This window comes from Prionailurus viverrinus, chromosome A1 (assembly GCF_022837055.1).
Source record: "Prionailurus viverrinus isolate Anna chromosome A1, UM_Priviv_1.0, whole genome shotgun sequence".
Classification (NCBI taxonomy): Eukaryota; Metazoa; Chordata; class Mammalia; order Carnivora; family Felidae; genus Prionailurus; species Prionailurus viverrinus.
The window spans coordinates 224,863,860-224,887,437 of NC_062561.1; positions in this window are offsets into that span (position 1 = coordinate 224,863,860).

Sequence of the window (23,578 nt, forward strand, 5' to 3'; positions counted from 1 at the left end):
CATATCTCCAATCATTCCCAGAATCCTCCCTGCCTTTCTCCAGCCCCACCTTTCAGAAGCTCCCACTTCAATAGTATAAATGGAGGTCCTTTATCAGTGTGGAGAAAGATCTCTTGGCCAGAAACCATTTGCAGTTACAAGATCTTTATAAAAACTATGGTATCTCTGGCACTTGGCTTTAAGACTGTATTCTGTATTGTGGTCATCTTGGTATGCGTGCATTTTTCTAGAAAGCGCATCTACAATTGTCATCATATTCTCAGAGGAATTAAAGACTGTCTTTCCCAACAAAACAAAGGTATGGTTTTGTAAATACGGGAAAGTAAACCATATTACACTTAGCTCATAATCAAATTGACTCTGTGGGTATCAATATATAATGGGATTGATTATAAGAGTATACTTCAAGATTATAGATCTAACATTTGTTTTTTCAGATGAGAAAAGCAAAAGCCAAAAGCAGTACCCATTTAGCCTAGCTTATGCGTTTAACTAGTTTACAAAACTAAACACAGAGCAATGGTATTGTTTCACGTTACCTGAAAACATATGTATAAGAAAGATTTGTTTTCTTTTTTGTTTTTTCTTTCTTTTTCTTTTTTGCCACTGGTAACATTTTCCTAAGGTAGTTGCATATACTTGTATCTTATACCCTTAATTGCTTCCCCACGTTCTTGATCCTAACAAGTTTTGACAACTTGAGGTCACACATATTAATCTCAGTGCTTTCCTATCTACTATTAAATTGTGTTGTTTATCGGATAAAGACTCTTATAAAATGGGGCAACTTAATTGTATAGCACAGGGCGCCTGGGGGGCTCAGTTGGTTAAGCGTCCAACTTCGGCTCAGGTCATGATCTTTAGGCTTGTGGGTTCAAGTCCCACGTTGGGCTGTGAGCTGACAGCCTGGATTCATTCTCTCTCTCTCTCTCTCTCTCTCTCTCTCTCTCTCTCTCTCTCTGCCCCTCCACTGCTTGCACTCTGTCTCTCAAAAATAAACATTAAAAAGATTAAAAAATATATCATATCGCACAAAAGGAATCCAAGTATGTATTTCAATGATCTTATTCAGCCAGTGACAAAAAAAATATACATAGGAAGATTGTACTTTCTGAGCAAAAGTCCATTTTGTTGGTGTGTGCTTTGAACGGAACTCACCATGTGCTCAGAGGTAATGGGAGGAAGGTGGGGACAGTTTTTTTCTCTCTTAGAATCAAGCAGAATCTTCTTCAGATGTTTGAGTGAGTTCTGAATGAATGCACATTGCAAAATTCTGTTCAGATTGCTTAAAGGTCCAGGTTTTCAGGAGGAATCCAAAACAAAAACCCTCTGTTTCCATTACTGAAAATACTAGCATGAGGGCTTAAGCTCGCCATTACAGCTTTAAAAATGTTCCTAATATGTCATTATTTTGAGTTTTCACTACCAAAATAGGGTTAGGTTGCTTTGTTCATAATAAAACACATACTTTTTTTTTCCCACTTACCTGTTCAAAATCAGTTAGAATCTAGCAGGTAACAAATGTCACTCTCAGCATTGCTTGGGAAGAAAGGGAGAAGAGGGTAGTGTTCCTGGTCAGATTAATCACCTACACAATAAAAATGCTAACCCTGGTATTAGAAATTCTGAGGCTAAAAATATTATGACTTAACACTTTCCCTTTCAATTTTAGACTTAAAATGTCTCATGCTTTATTATGGTATGGAGATGTGTTACATTCTGTGACTAGATTAATAGCTCTTTCTTGACTTATCTGAGTTTTATACAGGTTGGAAAGATCTACTAAAATTATCCAAGTTAAACCTTGGTTGGGGAAAGCTGTTGTGTAGAGATATAGAGGAGTTATTTTAATTTTTTATTTCTTTTCTTTTATTTTTTTTTCTTTTTTATGAAATTTATTGACAAATTGGTTTCCATACAACACCCAGTGCTCATCCCAAAAGGTGCCCTCCTCAATACCCATCACCCACCCTCTCCTCCCTCCCACCCCCCATCAACCCTCAGTTTGTTCTCAGTTGTTTTTTTTTTTAATTTTTTTTCAACGTTTTTTTTTATTTATTTTGGGACAGAGAGAGACAGAGAATGAACAGGGGAGGGGCAGAGAGAGGGAGACACAGAATCAGAAACAGGCTCCAGGCTCCGAGCCATCAGCCCAGAGCCTGACGCGGGGCTCGAACTCACGGACCGCGAGATCGTGACCTGGCTGAAGTCGGACGCTCAACCAACTGCGCCACCCAGGCGCCCCAGTTTGTTCTCAGTTTTTAACAGTCTCTTATGCTTTGGCTCTCTCCCATTCTAACCTCTTTATTTTTTTTCCTTCCCCTCCCCCATGGGTTCCTGTTAAGTTTCTCAGGATCCACATAAGAGTGAAACCATATGGTATCTGTCTTTCTCTGTATGGCTTATTTCACTTAGCATCACACTCTCCAGTTCCATCCACGTTGCTACAAAAGGCCATGTTTCATTTTTTCTCATTGCCACGTAATATTCCATTGTGTATATAAACCACAATTTCTTTATCCATTCATCAGTTGATGGACATTTAGGCTCTTTCCATAATTTGGCTATTGTTGAGAGTGCTGCTATGAACATTGGGGTACAAGTGGCCCTATGCATCAGTGCTCCTGTATCCCTTGGATAAATTCCTAGCAGTGCTATTGCTAAGTCATAGGGTAGGTCTATTTTTAATTTTCTGAGGAACCTCCACACTGCTTTCCAGAGCGGCTGCACCAATTTGCATTCCCACCAACAGTGCAAGAGGGTTCCCGTTTCTCCACATCCTCTCCAGCATCTATAGTCTCCTGATTTGTTCATTTTGGCCACTCTGACTGGCGTGAGGTGATACCTGAGTGTGGTTTTGATTTGTATTTCCCTGATAAGGAGCGACGCTGAACATCTTTTCATGTGCCTGTTGGCCATCCGGATGTCTTCTTTAGAGAAGTGTCTATTCATGTTTTCTGCCCATTTCTTCACTGCGTTATTTGTTTTTTGGGTGTGGAGTTTGGTGAGCTCTTTATAGATTTTGGATACTAGCCCTTTGTCCGATATGTCATTTGCGAATATCTTTTCCCATTCCGTTGGTTGCCTTTTAGTTTTGTTGGTTGTTTCCTTTGCTGTGCAGAAGCTTTTTATCTTCATAAGGTCCCAGGAATTCACTTTTGCTTTTAATTCCCTTGCCTTTGGGGACGTGCCGAGTAAGAGATTGCTACGGCTGAGGTCAGAGAGGTCTTTTCCTGCTTTCTCCTCTAAGGTTTTGATGGTTTCCTGTCTCACATTTAGGTCCTTTATCCATTTTGAGTTTATTTTTGTGAATGGTGTGAGAAAGTGGTCTAGTTTCAACCTTCTGCATGTTGCTGTCCAGTTCTCCCAGCACCATTTGTTAAAGAGGCTGTCTTTTTTCCATTGGATGTTCTTTCCTGCTTTGTCAAAGATGAGTTGGCCATACGTTTGTGGGTCTAGTTCTGGGGTTTCTATTCTATTCCATTGGTCTATGTGTCTGTTTTGTGCCAATACCATGCTGTCTTGATGATGACAGCTTTGTAGTAGAGGCTAAAGTCTGGGATTGTGATGCCTCCTGCTTTGGTCTTCTTCTTCAAAATTCCTTTGGCTATTCGGGGCCTTTTGTGGTTCCATATGAATTTTAGGATTGCTTGTTCTAGTTTCGAGAAGAATGCTGGTGCAATTTTGATTGGGATTGCATTGAATGTGTAGATAGCTTTGGGTAGTATTGACATTTTGACAATATTTATTTTTCCAATCCATGAGCAGGGAATGTCTTTCCATTTCTTTAAATCTTCTTCAATTTCCTTCATAAGCTTTCTATAGTTTTCAGCATGCAGATCCTTTACATCTTTGGTTAGATTTATTCCTAGGTATTTTATGCTTCTTGGTGCAATTGTGAATGGGATCAGTTTCTTTATTTGTCTTTCTGTTGCTTCATTGTTAGTGTATAAGAATGCAACTGATTTCTGTACATTGATTTTGTATCCTGCAACTTTGCTGAATTCCTGTATCAGTTCTAGCAGACTTTTGGTGGAGTCTATCGGATTTTCCATGTATAATATCATGTCATCTGCCAAAAGTGAAAGCTTGACTTCATCTTTGCCAATTTTGATGCCTTTGATTTCCTTTTGTTGTCTGATTGCTGATGCTAGAACTTCCAGCACTATGTTAAACAGCAGTGGTGAGAGTGGGCATCCTTGTGTTCCTGATCTCAGGGAAAAAGCTCTCAGTTTTTCCCCGTTGAGGATGATGTTAGCTGTGGGCTTTTCATAAATGGCTTTTATGATCTTTAAGTATGTTCCTTCTATCCCAACTTTCTCAAGGGTTTTTATTAAGAAAGGGTGCTGGATTTTGTCGAAGGTCTTTTCTGCATCGATTGACAGGATCATATGGTTCTTCTCTTTTTTTTTGTTAATGTGATGTATCACGTTGATTGATTTGCGAATGTTGAACCAGCCCTGCATCCCAGGAATGAATCCCACTTGATCATGGTGAATAATTCTTTTTATATGCCGTTGAATTCGATTTGCTAGTATCTTATTGAGAATTTTTGCATCCATATTCATCAGGGATATTGGCCTGTCGTTCTCTTTTTTTACTGGGTCTCTGTCTGGTTTAGGAATCAAAGTAATACTGGCTTCATAGAATGAGTCTGGAAGTTTTCCTTCCCTTTCTATTTCTTGGAATAGCTTGAGAAGGATAGGTATTATCTCTGCTTTAAACGTCTGGTAGAACTCCGCTGGGAAGCCATCTGGTCCTGGACTCTTATTTGTTGGGAGATTTTTGATAACCGATTCAATTTCTTCGCTGGTTATGGGTCTGTTCAAGCTTTCTATTTCCTCCTGATTGAGTTTTGGAAGAGTGTGGGTGTTCAGGAATTTGTCCATTTCTTCCAGGTTGTCCAATTTGTTGGCATATAATTTTTCATAGTATTCCCTGATAATTGTTTGTATCTCTGAGGGATTGGTTGTAATAATTCCATTTTCATTCATGATTTTATCTGTTTGGGTCATCTCCCTTTTCTTTTTGAGAAGCCTGGCTAGAGGTTTGTCAATTTTGTTTATTTTTTCAAAAAACCAACTCTTGGTTTCGTTGATCTGCTCTACCGTTTTTTTAGATTCTATATTATTTATTTCTGCTCTGATCTTTATTATTTCTCTTCTTCTGCTGGGCTTAGGCTGCCTTTGCTGTTCTGCTTCTAGTTCCTTTAGGTGTGCTGTTAGATTTTGTATTTGGGATTTTTCTTGTTTCTTGAGATAGGCCTGGATGGCAATGTATTTTCCTCTCAGGACTGCCTTTGCTGCGTCCCAAAGCGTTTGGATTGTTGTATTTTCATTTTCGTTTGTTTCCATATATTTTTTAATTTCTTCTCTAATTGCCTGGTTGACCCACTCATTCGTTAGTAGGGTGTTCTTTAACCTCCATGCTTTTGGACGTTTTCCAGACTTTTTTCTGTGGTTGATTTCAAGCTTCATAGCATTGTGGTCTGAAAGTATGCATGGTATAATTTCAATTCTGGTAAACTTATGAAGGGCTGTTTTGTGACCCAGTATATGATCTATCTTGGAGAATGTTCCATGTGCACTCGAGAAGAAAGTATATTCTGTTGCTTTGGGATGCAGAGTTCTAAATATATCTGTCAAGTCCATCTGATCCAATGTCTCATTCAGGGCCCTTGTTTCTTTATTGACCGTGTGTCTAGATGATCTATCCATTTCTGTAAGTGGGGTGTTAAAGTCCCCTGTAATTACCACATTCTTATCAATAAGGTTGCTTATGTTTATGAGTAATTGTTTTATATATTTGGGGGCTCCGGTATTCGGCGCATAGACATTTATAATTGTTAGCTCTTCCTGATGGATAGACCCTGTAACTATTATATAATGTCCTTCTTCATCTCTTGTTACAGCCTTTAATTTAAAGTCTAGTTTGTCTGATATAAGTATGGCTACTCCAGCTATCTTTTGGCTTCCAGTCGCATGATAAATAGTTCTCCATCCCCTCACTCTCAATCGAAAGGTGTCCTCAGGTCTAAAATGAGTCTCTTGTAGACAGCAAATCGATGGGTCTTGTTTTTTTATCCATTCTGATACCCTATGTCTTTTGGTTGGCGCATTTAATCCATTTACATTCAGTGTTATTATAGAAAGATACGGGTTTAGAGTCATTGTGATGTCTGTACGTTTTATGCTTGTAGTGATGTCTCTGGGACTTTGTCTCACAGGGTCCCCCTTAGGATCTCTTGTAGGGCTGGTTTAGTGGTGACAAATTCCTTCAGTTTTTGTTTGTTTGGGAAGACCTTTGTCTCTCCTTCTATTCTAAATGACAGACTTGATGGATAAAGGATTCTCGGCTGCATATTTTTTCTGTCTAGCACCCTGAAAATCTCGTGCCAATTCTTTCTGGCCTGCCAAGTTTCGAAAGAGAGATCAGTCACGAGTCTTATAGGTCTCCCTTTATATGTGAGGGCACGTTTACCCCTTGATGCTTTCAGAATTTTCTCCTTATCCTTGTATTTTGCCAGTTTCACTATGATATGTCGTGCAGAAGATCGATTCAAGTTACGTCTGAAGGGAGTTCTCTGTGCCTCTTGGATTTCAATGCCTTTTTCCTTCCCCAATTCAGGGAAGTTCTCAGCTATTATTTCTTCAAGTACCCCTTCAGCACCTTTCCCTCTCTCTTCCTCCTCTGGGATACCAATTATGCGTATATTATTTCTTTTTAGTGTATCACTTAATTCTCTAATTTTCCCCTCATACTCCTGGATTTTTTTTATCTCTCTTTTTCTCAGCTTCCTCTTTTTCCATAACTTTATCTTCTAGTTCACCTATTCTCTCCTCTGCCTCTTCAAGCCGAGCTGTGGTGGTTTCCATTTTGTTATGCATTTCGTTTAAAGCGTTTTTCAGCTCCTCATGACTGTTCCTTAGTCCCTTGATCTCTGTAGCAAGAGATTCTCTGCTGTCCTGTATACTGTTTTCAAGCCCAGTGATTAATTTTATGACTATTATTCTAAATTCACTTTCTGTTATGTTATTTAAGTCCTTTTTGATCAGCTCATTAGCTGTTGTTATTTCCTGGAGATTCTTCTGAGGGGAGTTCTTCCGCTTGGTCATTTTGGATAGTCCCTGGCATGGTGAGGACCTGCAGGGCACTTCCCCTGTGCTGTGGTGTATAACTGGAGTTGGTGGGCGGGGCCGCAATCGGACCTGATGTCTGCCCCCAGCCACCGCTGGGGCCACAGTCAGACTGGTGTGTGCCTTCTCTTCCCCTCTCCTAGGGGCGGGATTCACTGTGGGGTGGTGTGGCTCGTCTGGGCTACTTGCACCCTGCCAGGCTTGTGATGCTGGGGATCTGGCGTATTAGCTGGGGTGGGTAGGCAAGGTGCACGGGGGCAGGAGGGGCAGGCTTAGATCGCTTCTCCTTAGGTGATCCACTTCAGGAGGGGCCCTGTGGCAGCGGGAGGGAGTCAGATCCGCTGCCGGAGGTTTGGCTCCGCAGAAGCGCAGAGTTGGGTGTTTGCGCAGAGCGAGCAAGTTCCCTGGCAGGAACCGGTTCCCTTTGGGATTTCGGCTGGGGGATGGGCGGGGGAGATGGCGCTGGCGAGCGCCTTTGTTCCCCACCAAACTGAGCTCTGTTGTCAGGGGGCTCAGCAGCTCTCCCTCCCTTTGTCCTCCAGCCTTCCCGCTTTCCGAGCAGAGCTGTTAACTTATGACCTCCCAGACGCTAAGTCGCGCTTGCTGTCGGAACACAGTCCGCCCGGCCCCTCCGCTTTTGCCAGCCAGACTCGGGGGCTCTGCTTGGCTGGCGAGCCGCCCCTCCGCCCCGGCTCCCTCCCGCCAGTCCGTGGAGCGCGCACCGCCTCGCCGCCCTTCCTACCCTCTTCCGTGGGCCTCTCGTCTGTGTTTGGCTCCGGCGTCTCCATTCTGCTAATCTTCTGGCGGTTTTCTGGGTTATTTAGGCAGGTGTAGATGGAATCTAAGTGATCAGCAGGACGTGCGGTGAGCCCAGCGTCCTCCTAAGCCGCCATCTTGCCGAGACCTTTCTTCTTTTCTTTTAAAGAGTTTAACATAAAAGACATATTTGAAATAGTACTCAAAATGAAAATGGTAAAATTATAATATGTGCCACGTATCCTATATGACCCTATACGTTTGGTATAGTACCACGTACTTGATAGAGTTAAACATTATTTTTCCATATTTTGCACTTCTCTCTAAAATATAGTTAAGTAAGACCTGGTTTTAAGAGTGGGAAGATAAAGTTCTGAGAGATAAAGCAACACGTTATGTCCCCACACTCTGTGCTTTTTGTGTCTATATTCGTTTTCCTCAAGGTGGCAGGTTAAAACAACGTTTAGTATCTCACAGATTCTGAGGGCTTGGAGTCTGGGAGTGGGCATCTGCGTGGTTCTTGCTCAGCGTCTCTCACAAGAGTACAGTTGGCTTGGCCCGCTCTCATCTGAAGGCTCTATTAGGACCAGAGAATCCACTTCAAAGCTCACTTGCCTGGTTGTTGGCAGGCTTCATTTCCTTGCTGGCTGCTGGACTGTGGTCCCCCCAGCTCTTTACCTCCTGGGCTTCTCTGTAAAGCAGCTCAGAAAATGGTGGCTGATATCCCTGAGAATGAGTGATCCAAGAGGGAGGCTGGAATGGAGGAAGGTAGAGAACTCAAGATGAAAACAGCCTTCTAGTAACAATGCCGCAAGTGACCTGCCATCATTCCTGCCATATTCTGGTTTTAGAATCAGCCACTAAGTCTATCATACAATCAAAGAGTCAGAAATGATTCTTCACTCTCTTGTTAGGACAGGATTAGAACATTTGCGGCTATATTTTTAAGACTTCCACACTACTGTTACAGACTTCTTCCATATGTGTTTTGTCATGTGTAAACTACAATGATTTTTTTTTCCTCTGAGGATTATGAACACATTTAACTTGAAGTCAGTATTGCCTAATATTTTTATACAAAATAGAAGTGAATTTACACTATGATGTCTTAAATATATGGGTTCAGGTTGAATACAGGTCATATCATGGGATTATTCTGAGACAGAGGAACTAATTATTTCCTTGTATTAAATTAATGTATGGGGCGCCTGGGTGGTTCAGTTGGTTAAGCCTCCGACTTCGGCTCAGGTCACGATCTACCAGTTTGTGAGTTCAAACCCTGCATCTGGCTCTGTGCTGACAGCTCGGAGCCTGGAGCCTGCTTCCAATTCTGTGATTCCCTCTCTCTCTGCCCCTCCCCTGCTTGCACTCTGTCTGTCTTACAAAAATAAATGAACATTAAAAAAGTTTTAAGTATCTAAAAATAAAGTAATATACATGTTTTTTATTTGGTTTTTTGATTGAAACACTGGGAGCTATACCACAATATTTTTCTTGCTTTAAACATCACGTGAAAAAATACTTATCCAATAATGGAATATGTGATAATGTCAGTTACATTTATTTTACAAGATGCCATAATATTAAGTAGAGAAAAGATCAACACAGGGTTTATTTTTGAGTCTAACATTTTGTTTATAGAGTATCTTTATCCGATATTTCAAATTCTACCAGGAAATATATTCTGATTTTATGTTTCATAGATATTTTAATGCTTTTTAAGTGAACTTTAATATTAAATATATTTCAGAGACATACCATATCATACTTAAGTACTTATTTCTTCCAAACTAAGTGAGAAGCCCAGACCTTCTGAAAATTGGAAATGTCCAAATGAGATTTAAGACTTATTCTCAAAGGCTCGTTTTGCTTCCACTGCAATTAATGTAAGGGATTTAAATGTAAGTAGATAAATTGAGGGATAATTAGTTTGTCTCATTTTAAGATGAAGAAAGATTTCCTGGAAAAAGTGAAACAGAAAAGATCCAGTAACAAAAATGAAGATGCATGATTGTGTTTTCTTCTATTAAATTTATAAGAGATTGAAACCAAGAAAGAAACTTCTTTCTTGAATAATAGACATTTTAAAAAGTAATTACATAAGATAAAAGTAACAGATTTACTTTTAGAAAACTGTGGGTTTATGTTTATAGCAGGTAGTCATCAACGTATCAAAACATGACTCCCAAAATCTTCTCTAGTATATTAATAATTATGACAAAATAATAATATAGGCTATAATTTAAGACAAGACCATCAAATCTTTTTTTTTAAATTTTTTTTAACGTTTATTTATTTTTGAGACAGGGAGAGACAGAGCGTGAACGGGGGAGGGGCAGAGAGAGAGGGAGACACAGAATCTGAAACAGGCTCCAGGCTCCGAGCTGTCAGCACGGAGCCCGACGCGGGGCTCGAACTCACGGACTGTGAGATCATGACCTGAGCTGAAGTCGGCCGCCTAACCGACTGAGCCACCCAGGCGCCCCAAGACCATCAAATCTTACGTGATTATTCTATTTTACAAATTTTATAGAAGAGTAAATTAAGTATCAAAGAATTAAATTTCCCAAGACTTAAAAGCCAAGTCAAGATTTTAACATGGTCTGCTCGATTCCATTTACTCAGATAATAATTTTGGAAGGACCCTCTTCTGTAAAGGCTTTACTGAATTTACACACACACACACACACACACATATACATATATATATATATATATATATATATATACACATATATATACACACATATATATGTATGTATACATACACATATACATATGTATACATATATATATATTTCTTAAAGAGGAGGAAAGTCAGTTATGCACTAAAAACATAACAACTTATAAAATCTTAGTACTGAAGTATATGTCTAAAACTCAAGAGAACAGATAATGAAAAAAAGAGTAACACTGATCATAACGATGACACTTTTATTATTACGATTGTATATTTAAGTAGACTCAATATTACCATTGTATATTTAAGTGGATTCACCCCATTTGTAACATGCTATTTCACTTAGCAATGATTTCTCCTCATTTCCACATAATTAAGTGTTCACCTACTATATTATTTTTATTGACTCATTATTCCTATACAAGCAACCTTTTATTAGTGATTATTTTCCCTAAATTTTCAATAAGCAACATTGGGATGAATCTCCATAAAACTATGTATTTATACATATCATTGATTAAGTCTATATAATGCATTCTAAAATTTGGAATATATTTCCTAGCATTATTATAAGCCAATTAGAAAATGTGATGTATTGATAAGTTTTTGTTCATAATAGCAGTAATTGGTGATATACATGTGAAATTAAGAAAATAATCTGACCAAAATTTTGCAGGACCTATATACAAAAAAATAGAAAATTTGAGATTTTTTTGATGGTAATAAATACTGAATAAGTATGAAGATATAGCATACTCCTAGATTTTATAATCCAAAATAACAAGGATAAAAATATTTCCAAGTCTATAAATTTAGTACCATCATGTTTTTACATTTTCTTTATATCATAAACAGAATTGTTCACTATGTACTATTATATGCTTTTTTCCTGTTGTTGTTTTTTGTCATTTAACCTAATTTTTAAGTGACCATCCATGGTTATACATACAATTATAGTAATTTCATTATTTCTCTATAATATTGGTATATCTGAATATAAAAGCAGTTAATCATAAAAAGGTAGATGATTTTTGGTCATTTCCAGTTTAGTAGTAGTATGAATATTGTTCTAAACATGTGTGTATGAACTTCTGTTGGATATATATATACACATATATACATATGCATATGAGTGATTTGAATTGTGGAGTATAAAGAATATGTATATTTAACTTTATTAGATAGTACAAAACAGTTTTTCAAAATGGATGTATTAATTTAAATTTATTGTCAGTGTAAGAAAATTTCAATTTGTCTACAACCTATCACCCAGTATTGACTTCCTTTTCAATGATAACCATTTTGATGGGTTTATACTTGGTATCACATTGTGGTTTTAGTTCACATTTCTTTGATGACTAATGGACCTAATCATTGTTTTGTGTTTATTGCTTATTTAGATATGCTCTCTTGGGGTGCCTGGGTGGCTCAATCAGTTGAGCTTCTGACTTCAGCTCAGGTCATGATCTCATACTCCGTGAGTTCGAGCCCCACGTCAGGCTCTGTGCTGACAGTTCAGAGCCTGGAGCCCGCTTCAGATTCTGTGTCTCCCCCTCTCTGCCCCTCCCCTGCTCATACTCTGTCTCTCTGTCTCAAAAATAAATAAAAACATTTAAAAAAATTTTAAAAAATATATTCTCTCTTGAGAAGACATTCTGTTTAATGATTGCCTTTCCATTCTTTTAATGTTATTTTTGTTTGTTTTTTAGAAATTACGTTTCTTAATTTTAATATATTTTAATTCTTTTTCTTGTGATTTACATGTTTTTTTTTGTATTGTGTTTTATATTTGCATACCTTAAGGTCATGAAGATACTCTCTAGTTTTTTTTTTTTCCTCAATAGTTTTAGGTGAAATAACTACATCACTTTTTAAAATTTTAGTAATTTATTTTGATAGAGAGTTCAATTGAAGGGGGACAGAGAAAGAAGTGGGGAGAGAATCCTAATCAGGCTCCATGCTGTCAGCGCAGAGCCAGATGCAGGGCTTGATCCCACAAACCGTGAGATCATGACCTGGGCCAAAATCAAGTGTTGGACATTTAACCAACTGAGCCACTCAGGTGCCCCTCTATCTCTTGTTCAAATTATATTTTAATTTCAGTATGTGTAGTATATTTATATTCAAGGTAAGATGATACAGAGAGGTATCATGGATCCTTTAACCATTTTTCGCCAAGGAAAACATCTTGCAAATTTATAGAACAATATTAAAAACAGAAAATTAATAATGATGTAATCAACTAACATCACTCATTTCCTCAGTTATATAGACTCATTTGTGTATGTCTATTTATATTTAGTTTTATGTGATTTTATCATATGTGCAGTATTAGTTTACTATGGCTGCTGTAGCAAATTACTACAAACTTAGTGGCTTAAAACAACAGAAATTTGATTATCACAGTTCTGGAGGCCAGAGGTCCAAAATCAGTAGAACTGAGCTAAAATCAAGGTGACTTCAAGGCTGTGGTCCCTCTGCTATTTCTAGGAGAGAATCTGTTCTTGGTTCTTCCGGCTCTCATGTCTGCCTTTGTTCCTTCACCTGTGGTCATATTTGTCTTATCTCTGCATCCATGGTCATGTGGCCTCATCTGTGTGTGTAATCTCCCCCTGCCTTTTTTTCTTTAATAACTAAAATTATGATGGTACTTCTGTTTAAAGAATTGAGGATTAATTTACTATTACCCATTTCCCAGTAAGGTAACATTTACGGGTTTCAGGGATTGGAGCATGGATACCTCTTACAGTCCATTTTTCATTCTTCCACAGGTAGGTGTATGTCTACCACCAGCAATCAAATAGAGAACATCTCCATTACCACATGGGTTGCTCTTGTAGTTATTTGGTAACAATACCTACTTTCTTCTCACCCATCTTTACCTCTCTTCCTAGTTTATGGCAACCATGAGTCAGCTCTCCATCTCTAGATTTTTGTCATTTTGGTCATGTTGTATAAGTGGGATCATATATAAATTTTTGAGATTGGCTTTTTTTTTTCACTTAGCAGAATTCCCTGGGGTTGTCTTTATCCCAATTATTCCTGTGTGTTGTCTTTATCAATAGTCCATCCTTCTTCACTCTGAGTAGTTTTCCATGGTATAGATGTATGACAGTTTGTGTAACTCTTAACCTGTTGAGAGACACTTGAGTTGTTTCCAGTTGTAGAGTATAACAAATAATGCTGCTATCAATATGTGTTTACAGGTATTTGTTCAAAAATAGTCATTTTTCTGGGATCAGTGCCCAGGAGTGTAATTGCTGGATGATTTGGAGCTGCTAGAGGTTTAGAACTCCATCAATTTTTAAGTCTTGTATACTTTGCTCTTTGACACTGAGGAATTTAGAGCAGAGACAAATTCAAGTATGTCTAATGGTTTTCTTCAGATAAACTCCTTTATAAAAATTATGACCTTTACAAGGTTAAGCTCAGCATTTAGGGCTTACTTTTTGTTTATTATTTTTTACTTTTTTAAGATTCCACACCCAACATGGGGCTTGAACTCATGACCCTGAGATCAAGAGTCATATGCTCTACCAACTGAGCCAGCCAGGTACACCTATGGGCTTTTCTTTAAGAAGTCTTCTCAGGATGCTTGGAAACAGATTTTTATTGAGGGCCATATGCGTGTGCAAGATATATTATGAAAAAACCTATCCATTGAAACTAAAATTCCTTTTCAAGGAGAATCTCAATTGTATTCTCCCATTAACACTTCTCTGTATTCCCCCCAAAAGCTGACATGCACTATTCCAACAGTGAGCATAGTCAAGACTGAGACTGAACTATCTACTACCTAGAATGATTTGTAAGTGGGCATTTTGACTCAAGGTTCAATTAATACAAGGATATTTAATAGGTTACCTGAAACCTAAAGGTTGGCAATAAAAACAAAGATCCATAAGCAGTCTTCAACAAAGACAGAATTATCTGTGTACATCAAAGAGAAAAAAATCACCTTTAGGGATTTTCTGGGCTTAATGATTAACTTCATCAGTCTTTCTAGTCCCCTAAGAAATTCTTCAGGCAAGTGTGACACAGTGATAAATTACTTTTTGGTGTTCTCTAATATTGGATGAGTCTGAGAGAAGATAGAAATGTTCTGAGGTCAAATGTTACTTGACTTTATAGCCCCCAAGTGTTTATACAAAGAGTTGTGAAGATAAAAGGGAATTCATTTGGAAAAAGTTGTAAGACAATGCAAAAATTTTTCAATTTTTCTACAATTGGCAATGCATATATAGTTTGTTAATTTTCTCTAATAATTGAAAATATGTCCATAGAAAATGTAAAGAAAAAGTTACTATAAAAGGAATTTAAACATGTGTGTTTTAATAATTTAAAAAGTCAAGTTATAAATTTTGAAATTCTTCTTCTTGGTATTTTGGATGTGGCCACTATCTACTTAATTCTAAAGATCTAATGTTTTGTTACTTTTAATATGTTGCTTAATATATCTATTTTTCATCTTAAATAAGTAATTAGAGTCTACACAGCCATCTGAAAACCTATATTCATATAAAATGTCAGTTTCATTTGAATTGAAATATTCAAGTCATTACTAACTTATTTTTCTGTGTGCAAACATTGAGATCCATTAGTCTTTCACTTTAAAGAGGATGTTAATAGGGGTGCCTGGGTAACTCAGTCGGTTAAGCATCTGACTTAATTTTTGCTTAGATCGTTATCTCATAGTTCATGAGTTTGAGCCCCACGTTGGGCTCTGTGCTGGCTCTACAGAGCCTACTTCAGATTCTCTCTCCCTCTCTTTAGCCCTCCCTGTTCTCTCTTTCTTTCAACATAAATAAACTTTTTAAAAAATTGAAAAGAGGAGGTTAATAAAAATAAAGTAGATCCAATTTGAAAATTTCAGTGAATTTTCTTCTAGTGATTCCTTATTCTTATACTAATGTGTTTTAGGATGATCAGAATTCAGAGAAGACTTGCATCGCTCCTTTTATAAAAAAAAATGTAGGTGAAATATCTTACTCTACTTACTTTACCATATAGTCTATTTTTTAAATACAAGAAATGCAAAATGATGACTTATACAAAGCAAACCTGAAAAGGTTCATGACACAAGTTACTGCTATAAAATAAGAGAACATGTTCCCCGTTTTTGACTCTTAACACAGCAATTTTAAGTAGGAAATAATGAATTAATACAAAGAAGTTAAATATGTGTTGTCACTAGAAGTCATCCCCTACCAAATTTCAATAGTAACAACTCCCTAAAGGAGAATTTAGCCAAGGAAAAACAAAACAACAACAAAAAACACATTATATGTTGAAAGCTCACATTAATTTTAATAGCATCACCCTTAATACTCTCCACTCTTCTCTAGATGGAATAGCCAAGACTGATGTCTCTTTACAGTTGTCCCCTTGTTTATTTTCCCTTGAGCTTGCTGTAATGTGAAGCTTAAATTACCACATGTATATATCTGTAGCTATGTATGAATGGCCTTTACTTATAAACTAGGTATCCTTTTGTTACAATTTTTTTTAACATTCATTTTTATGAGAGACAGAGAGAGACAGAGCATGAACAAGGGAGGGGCAGAGAAAGAGGGAGGCACAGAATCTGAAGCAGGCTCCAGGCTCTGAGATGTCAGCACAGAACCTGACATGGGGCTCAAACCCACGGACCACAAGATCATGACCTGAGTGGAAGTCAGATACTTAACCGACTGAGCTACCCAGGTGCCTCTATAAACTAAGGATACTTTTTAAAGTCATTATTATGTCAGTCTGTGTGGACATGAATATGTAGTTTGGTCCTTTCTTTTTTAAGTTCCCCTGTGAGAGTTAGTAATGTGCTATGTCTAGGAATAGTGTGGATATTTGCCAAAGATGAAGAATTTTTCACTATGATACTGATTCAGTGTGCTGATTAACATGATTTATATAAATATTTGCATGCTTATACAAATATATTTTGTAATATTGTATTAGTTACTTATCGGTGCATAACAAATAACTCCAAAACTCAACAGCTTAAAAAATAAATATTTAATATTCCACATAATTTTTATGTGTCAAGAAATCAGTAGCTAAATTGGATGTTTTTGCTCAGGTTCCCTTATGAAGTTGCCTTCAAAGAATGGGGACATTGGCTTCTGTCTTCTGAAATCTTGTCTGTATCTGAAACCACTTACCTGGTGGTTGAAAGCCCTCAGTTTCTTCCTATCTGGGCGTGGGTGTCCATATGATTTGGTAGCTGGCTTCTCCAAGAAGGAACAATCCAAAAGAACATAAGGCAGAAGCCTTCTTGAAAGTCAAACGCCATGATTTCTAGAATATCCTCATAGGTTATAAAGCTTGGCTTTTACTCAGTGTCAGAGGGGACTAAACAGGAACATCAATATTGAGAGGCAAGACTCATGGGGGTCACAGATCAACAGTGACTATATCTTAGCTCAAATGCCCAATCCTAATTTTAAGAATTTTAGACAATATAATTGATCATTATATAAGGGTAACAACAAAGACTTGCCCTACACAATGCTTGTTTCCAAATTCTTCTCATCAGGAAAAACTAAAATTATATTTTATTACTTATTATTTTAATATGTCAGAAAGTAGGAGGTACTATATATTACAGTATTAATTTTCCTACTAAGTTAAACTAATATTAACCAGAAGATTTTAAAGGTACTCTCATCCTTTGTATACCTATGCAAGCAGAATTGTAGCTTTATGACTATTTTAGCTAATCAGGCAGTGTCTTCTAACTTGTTTTGCATGGTATTAATTCCATGTTATTTATAGCATTGATTATCCTATCAAGTGTGCAAATTAAATCTAGTTTTTGTTTTACCTTATCCTTTCTAATAACCACCCAGTCATGCACCAGCAACTCATCTTCATTTCTCATGAAGTGCTAGAACTAAGAGAAAAGAGAAGTTAGCTAGAAATACAACCAAATAAAATGTTGGCTGGACAGTGTCCTTGAAGACATTTTATCTGTGGTAAGTCTTCACTTTGTCTTTCATTTTACTAAGAGTCCCTCTCTCCTCCTTTGCTCCTAGGAAACACTTTTAAAAATGACATAAGTAATTTCATTCCATTCTCTTGGTGAATGTGTGAGTCAGTTAGAAAGCAAGTTTAAATGTAACAGGGAGATCAGATCTGCCCAGGCTAGAGTCTGTATCTTTTCTAAAGATGATGCTTCTATTATGAAAACAGAGAATCTCTGCTTTGGGATAATTTCAAAGGTTATAGAGACCTTGTACCATTTGGATGCTAGAATCTTCTCTCTTATCCTTATGACAGATATAACCCACTTAATGTTGGAGGGCTGTTAATTACAGGGTACTTAATTATCTCTGAGGGAAAGTTGATCAATTTGGGCTAGAATAGTTGCTTCCTGAGTTCTTCCTTATACTGAGTCAAAAATTACATTCTTTAAGTGTGAGAATTTTTCATTTAGATGCACAATATTATCTCAGAACCAACACTAATCCACATTCAATATCTCTGTTCTCCCAACAGTTTTTCATAAGTCAGGATCATGATCATGGTCATGAACTTGGGGTTCAGTAAAGTTTCCCACTGCACCTCAGACCTACCCTCATTCCTCTGCAACTCCAGCTGAGAATTCTAAAATGAATGAAATTTTATTGCCATTAGAAAGTTAAACTATAAAATCAGCACATTTTAGAGCAGAGATGTACTATCACTTTAGGAATATAGAAGGGTTCTTAGTCTTCAATATGCTTGTTTCTACTAGCCTATTATTTACAAACGGGATTGGTAAAATGGAATCATACAGCAAACACCAAAGCCAGAAGTTGTCAATGCCCATATTAAAAATTCACAAGCAAGTAAGAATCTTTGGTAATGAACCCTAGATATTGAAGTCATAGAAATGTTATTTACTGTTGTAGAAATGGATGGTTCACTATATATTTTCCCCTTAGTAGTAAACTTTCTGTTATATAATGAAATCTTTTCTGATTCCATACTCATACAGAAACTATGATTAAATTTGTTTCCTATGTAGGTCCATCTATAACACGGGAGTGTAGTAGTAACTTAGGATAAATTATTGCAAGCACATAAATTACTGTTCTGGACTAATACTATCCTGAGTTTGATTAATGAGATGGCCATATTTTCTGTGTAGTGTCAAAGTTATGTTATTTATCCCAAGTAAATGCTCTTGGGACTGAAATTTAAGCCACTGAACATTTTATAGGTTCAGCAAACTCATTGAAGTAGGCTGAATGATTTCTTCCCAGTGGTTTCCAATTCTAACTTTCAGAATGTGTAAATACATTATTTTAAAAATTAAAAAGGACGTTAGAGGTGCGTTTCAGGATTTTAAGATGGGGAGAATATCCTGGATTACCCAGATTACCTAATGTAATTACAAGTGTACATGTAAAAGGGAAGTGGGAGGGGCCAGAGCTGGAAAGAAGAAACATGTGACAGTACAAAGAAAGACTGTGAGGAGAGGTCACAGGCCAAAGGATGCAGGCAGCCTCTAGAATCTGGAAATAACAAGGAAACAGATTTACCTCAGAATATAGAAGGAACACAACATGACCAATAGGTTTTAGTTTTTAAGACTAATTTTGAACTTGTGAACTCCAACAAAACTGTAAAATAATGAATTTGTGTTGTCCTAGACCACCAAGCTTGTGGTAATTTGTTACAGCAGTAACTGGAAACTAATACTGTGATTCATATTTTGAAATCTCTTTTTTGTTGTTAATAACTATCTTGTATTGCAAATGGTTTTTTTTTGGTTTTGTATTCCAAATGTCTACATATATCTAATAATACATATGATATTCTGATACAAACACACACACAGTCTGACCTCTCACATTGCTTTTTATTAGATTCTGTGGTTTATATGTACACTTTAAAATCACAGTAACATGTGACCACATGATCTGTTACAGCAATTTCTATTGATTTTTATAAGGTTTTATCTCTTTGTTCCCAGATACTGTTTTACTTGAAGAGTCAGGTATCATGAAACTTACTCTCCCCCTCCACCAAAAATCCCATAGACAAAACAAAAGAAAACAAAACTAACAAACAGAAACTTCAGGCCTGCTTGTATCAGCTATGAATTTTTCCAAATATTTAAATTGGAAATAACAGCATTTTAGATAATTTTCCTAGAAAAGGGGAAAATAAAAACAGCTTATTGATAGCATATAATACTACAACAGAAGGAAACCAAAGTCCAGTCTCTAAACATAAATGCAAAAATCATAAAAATAGTACCACAATGCCTAAATGTGGTACTAAAAAGCACTTGAACTTGAAACCATAAAAATCCAAGAGGAGAACACAGGTAGTAACCTCTGAGATAGCAGCCATAGCAACTTCTTTCTAGATATGCCTCTGGAGGCAAGGGAAGCAAACTATTGAGACTTTATCAAAATTAAGAGCTTCTGCCCAGCGAAGGAAACAGTCAACAAGACTAAAAGGCAATCTACAGAATGGGAGAAGATATTTGCAAATGAAATATCTGGTAAAGGGTTAGTATCCAAAATACATAAAGAACATATACAGTTAACACTTAAAAATCAAATAATCCAATTAAAAATGGACAGAAGACATGAATCGATATTTCTCCAAAGAAGACATTTATGTTGCCAACAGACACATGAAAAGATGCTCAACATCACTCATCATTAGGAAAATACAAATCAAAACTATAATGAGATATCACCACACAGCACTCAGAATGGCTAAAATCAACAATACAAGAAACAGGTGCTGGTGAGGATGTGGAAAAAGGGGAACTTTCTTGCCCTGTTGGTGGGAATGTAAATCGGTGCAGTCACTCTGGAGGACAGAATGGAACTGTCTCAGAAAGTAAAAAATAGGGGCGCCTGGTTGGCTCAATGGGTTAAGCATCAGACTTTGGCTCAGAACATGATCTCATAGTTCATGAGTTCAAGCCCCGTGTGGGGCTCTGTGCTGACAGCTCAGAGCCTGGAGACTGCTTTGGATCCGTGTCTCCCTCTCTCTGCCCCTTCCCTGTTCATGCTCTGTGTCTCACTCTCAAAAATAAATAAACATTACAAAATTTTAAAAACAAGAAAGTTAAAAATAGAACTACCCTAAGATCAAGCAATTGCACTACTGAGTAATTACTCAAAGAATACAAAAATACAGAAATTCAAAAGGATACATGCACCCTGATATTTATAGCCACTTTATCTCCAATAGCCAGATTATGAAAATTTGGCTCATGCTAAGTGAAGTAAGTTAGTCAAAGAAAGACAAATACTATATGATTTCACTCATATGTGGAATTAAGATGTAAGTGAGCATAGAAAAGAAAGAGAGGCAAACCAAGAACCAGACTCTTAACTTTAGAGAACAAATTGATGGTTACCAGAAGGGAAGTTGGTAGGGGGGTGGGTTAAATAGGTGATCAGGATTAAGGAGTGTGTGTGCTGTGATGAGCACTGGGGATTGTATGGAAGTGTTGAAATACTATATTGTACGCTGAAACCAATATTACCTTCTATGTTAGCTAACTGGAATTTAAATAAATAAATAAACACATATGTACTTGTCTTTGGATGCATATACATATACAAATTATTTCTGTGATACATACCTATATAGCTAGGAGTTAAATGGTTAAAAATACTTCCACTTCTGCAATGTGGATATCTTTCTAGCAGATTTAACATTTCTTTATATATTCTGGTACGATCATCATATATATATATGATATATATCTGTATATCATATCTATATCTATATATAGATATGATATCATCATAATATATAAAGATATTATAGATATTATATATAGATATCTAATATTTTCCTTATCAGTTTCCTCTGTGTCTATTCAAGAGCAAATCATGTTGATACTCCCCAATGTATTGATTTAACATGCACATTTATATCTACAATCCATTCAGAAAGAACTTATATATTTTTTATAATATATGAGATGAGAGTCAAGGTTTACTTTTTTGTGAAATGTATTTTTAGTTGAGAACCATTTAGTAAATGATCAGTCTTACATCAGTACATGGCATGGATACCACCTCTGTCATAAGTCAGATGGTAGTATATTTGTGAAATGATTCTGGTCTCAGTTCTGTTCCATTGTGCTGTTTATTCTGGAATCTATGTCACAAAATTCATTGTTTTACTATGTAGCATTATAATTATCTTTATATCAAATAGTACTGGTCCTCAAACCACATTTTCTTTATGATTATCTTTGCTATCTTTGGATTTTTTAAATTTTATTTAAATCCAAGTTAGTTAACATATAGTGTAATAATGGTTTCAGGGGTAGATTTTAGTGTTTCACTACTTACACATAACACCCAGTGCTAATCCCAACAAGTGCCCTCCTTAATGCCAATCACCCATTTAGCACCCCCCCAACATCTCTCCAGCAACCCTCAGTTTGTTTTCTGTATTTAAGAGTCTCTTGGTTGGCTCCTTCTGTGTTTTATCTTATTTTTCCATTCCCCTATGTTCTTCTGTTTGTTTCTTGAATTCCACATAAAGTGAAATCATATGATACTTGTCTTTCTCTGACTTTTTTAGCATAGTACATTCTAATTCCATCCACGTTGTTGCACATGGCAAAATTTCATTCTTTTTGATCACCAAGTAATATTCCATTGTGTGCGTGTGTGTGTGTGTGTGTGTGTGTGTGTGTACACGCGTATGCCACTTCCTTACCCATTCATCAGTAATTGGATATTTGGGCCCTTTTCATAGTTTAGCTATTGTTGATAGGGCTGCTAACCACTAGGGTACATGTGCCCCTTTGAATCAGCACTTTTGTATTCTTTGGATAAATGCCTAGTAATGCAATTGCTGGGTCATAGGGTAGCTCTATTTTTAATTTTGGGGGGAAGCTACATACTGTTCTCCAGAGTGTCTGAACCAGTTTACATTCCCACCAAGAGTGCAAATGTGCTCCGCTTTTTTCTGCATCCTTGCTGACATCTGCTGTTTCCTGAGTTGTTCATTTTAGCCATTCTGGTAGATGTGGGGTAGTATCTCATGGTGGTTTTGATTTGTATTTCTCTGATGATGAGTGGTTTTGATCATCTTTTCATATGTCTGATAGCCATGTGAGATGTCTTCTTTGGAAAAGTGTTCATGTCTTTTCCCCATTTCTGCACTGGCTTATTTGTATTTTGGGTGTTGAGTTTGTTAAATTTTTTATGGACTTGGATACTAACCCTTTATCCAGTATGTTATTTGCAAACATCTTGTCCAATTCCATTGCTTGCTTGTCTTTTAGTTTTGCTGATTGTTTCCATTGCTATACAGAAGCATTTTATGTGGATGAGGTCCCAATAGTTCATTTTTGCTTTTGTTTCCCTTGCCTCCAGAGACCTGTCTAGTAAGAAGTTGCTGCAGGCAAAGTCAAAGAGGTCATTGCCTGTTTTCTCGCCTAGGAGAGAAAACTGTCTTACATTTAGGTCTTTCATCCATTTTGAGTTTATTTTTGTGTATGGTATAAGAAAGTGGTCCAGGTTCATTTTTCTGCATGTTGCTGTCCAGGTTTCCCAGCACCATTTGCTGAAGAGACTTGTCTTCTTCTTTGTTGTGGGATATTCTTTCCCACACTTGAAGCTTAGTTGATCATATATCTGTGAGTCCATTTCTGGGTTCTTTATTCTGTTCCATTGATCTATCTGTCTGTTTTTGTGCCAGTATCACAGTGTTTTGATGATTATAGCTTTTTTAAATTTAAAAAAAAATTTTTTTTTAACGTTTATTTTGAGACAGAGAGAGACAGAGCATGAACGGGGGAGGATCAGAGAGAGAGGGAGACACAGAATCTGAAACAGACTCCAGGCTCTGAGCAGTCAGCACAGAGCCCGACGCGGGGCTCGAACTCACATACCGCGAGATCGTGACCTGAGCCAAAGTCGGATGCTTAACTGACTGAGCCACCCAGGCCCCGATGATTATAGCTTTATAATACAGTTTGAAGTCCAGCATTGTGATACCTCTAGGTTTGGTTTTCCTTTTCAACATTACT